This window comes from Crocuta crocuta, unplaced genomic scaffold (genome assembly GCF_008692635.1).
Source record: "Crocuta crocuta isolate KB4526 unplaced genomic scaffold, BGI_CrCroc_1.0 scaffold170, whole genome shotgun sequence".
Lineage (NCBI taxonomy): Eukaryota > Metazoa > Chordata > Mammalia > Carnivora > Hyaenidae > Crocuta > Crocuta crocuta.
Genome location: NW_027527853.1, coordinates 3,849,859 through 3,851,928, shown reverse-complemented (window position 1 = coordinate 3,851,928; position 2,070 = coordinate 3,849,859).

Here is a 2,070-nt window from a genome sequence, read left to right as displayed (position 1 = left end):
CCTATGCACATGCTTCTCATTCTTTTGCTTGCCCACTGCATTAGTATACTCCAGTGATAGTTATTTGTCTTGTTTTTGACTTTAATGGAAATTCGTCTAATGTTTTGCCATTATTTATGAGCTCCCTCTCCCAAAGGCTTTGTGCTAAATAGCTTTTAGCCAATGGGAAGAGTTCTCTTCTATGTCTAATTTGCTAAGCTTACGTGATATGTCATTGCGGTTACAAGGCTTGAGTTTCAAGGTTGGAAGTGGAGCACTGAAAACCAGGGAAGTAGGGTGATAAGTAGGTTGGCTTGGGGAAGTATCCTGAGCACATCAGAAGAAAGAATTGAGGCCAAGGGAGCAGGCTGGGGGACAACGCAGCATCTTGTTTGGAGGGACTGTCACAGTACTGACAAGGCTCCTCACACTTGCTCTCAAACTAACTGTGATACTGTGATTCACAGACTCTACCAGACCCTTGAGAGTAGCAATGACAGAACGTGGCTCCAGTTATAGTTCTCATTTCTTCTTTTATTAATTTAAATAAGCAATCCTGGATTTTCAAGAAGCCTTTGGAGCTTCTTGAATTGGAGCAGATAACCGAAACTTCATCCCTTTCCACGTGAAAGCTTTTTGGAGGTGGATCTGATTCTGGTTTTCCATTCCAATCAGTTGTGGTGAAAGCTGCTTTTTGTTCCTGCTGTGGGCAGATCAAGCCTCTTTTCCCCCCCTGATGGAAATTCAGGAAGGAAACCAAATAATTCCCAACAGAGACAAGAGCTCACCACAGTACCATCCAAAAGGGCTTTTAAAGATTTCAATCTTGCATGTGAGAACATTGGCAACCAAGGTTGGTTGCTCACTCTACACTGTCAGCTTGACAGAGATGTGGTTCTGCCATTTTGAACAGGAAAACTTTGTTTGATGAAGAAGACGTTGTAATCGAAACATGGCTGAGGTGCACTTTAACATGGAAAAGCTTCAGTGAAAGTGTTTGTGACAAACATCCAAATTAAGTACTAAACATTCATAGATATTTCTCAATAAACCAACCTGAACAATCTGGGGAATCGGTGTAAGGAAGGGACATTCTAAGCCAAATTGTACAGTGTGGTATTTACTGATAGCTATTCTCTTCCTATTATATGGTGGCTTTGTTTTGTTTTATTTTTACCATGATGAATGGAAAATTTGTCAATCTACTCCTGGATCACCAAGTGTTGACTGCTTGACTTCTCTAATTAGTTTCACTCTTAACTGAAGAGAGGTGAGGAAAGTCAGTACTTATCAACCTGTCATAAAGGGAAAATTTTAAACCAACTGGTACTGTGTCAGAAAGTTTTAGAATAGTCACAGAAGATGGCAAGTAAATAAACTCTGAGGAAAAGTTGAAGGAACTGGCATATCTCAGCCTTAAAAAGAGAAGGTAACAGGCTAATATAGTGACTGTTTCTACTACAGTAAATTAGATCATTGACACACTCCCAAAACACCTTCTGTGCTCAGCTGACAAGGGTGCACTGGAAAAAGCAATGGACTTAGCTTAGAAGAACAAGCCTCCAGTCCCATTTCCACTTAAAGGTGACCTTGGCAGTTTCCTTGTCTTCCTCAGTTTCTACCTCTGTCAAATTAGAAAGTTGGACCACTTTGGGGGTCCTAGCCAAGCCTTCCTTTAAATCTCTCCAAAAGAAAAATGTTTGAACATTTCAAACCATTCCAAAGATATAGTACTTTTAAATTCTTACATAATAAACACACTTATTTAGTGATCAGAATCATTCAAACATGAAGCTCACCAGGAAAAAGAATAATAAAAGAGGTGGTTGGTGATAAGAGTTTGGAAACCAGGCTGTAGGACACTCTAGTGGAGGGACCATGCCTGCTTCACCTTAGAGACCTTAGGAGCCAGCACAGCACCCCCTAAAGTGCTCATTAAGTTTCAATCATATGCAAATACAGAGAGAGAGTAAACTACTGCGTACCCATCACTCAACTCCAAGAATCTTTCCTCATGGCCAACCTAGCTTTTTTATGCTCCTACCCAAGTGACTTCTTCCTCTCTCTCTCTCTCTTTTTTTTTTTTTTTTG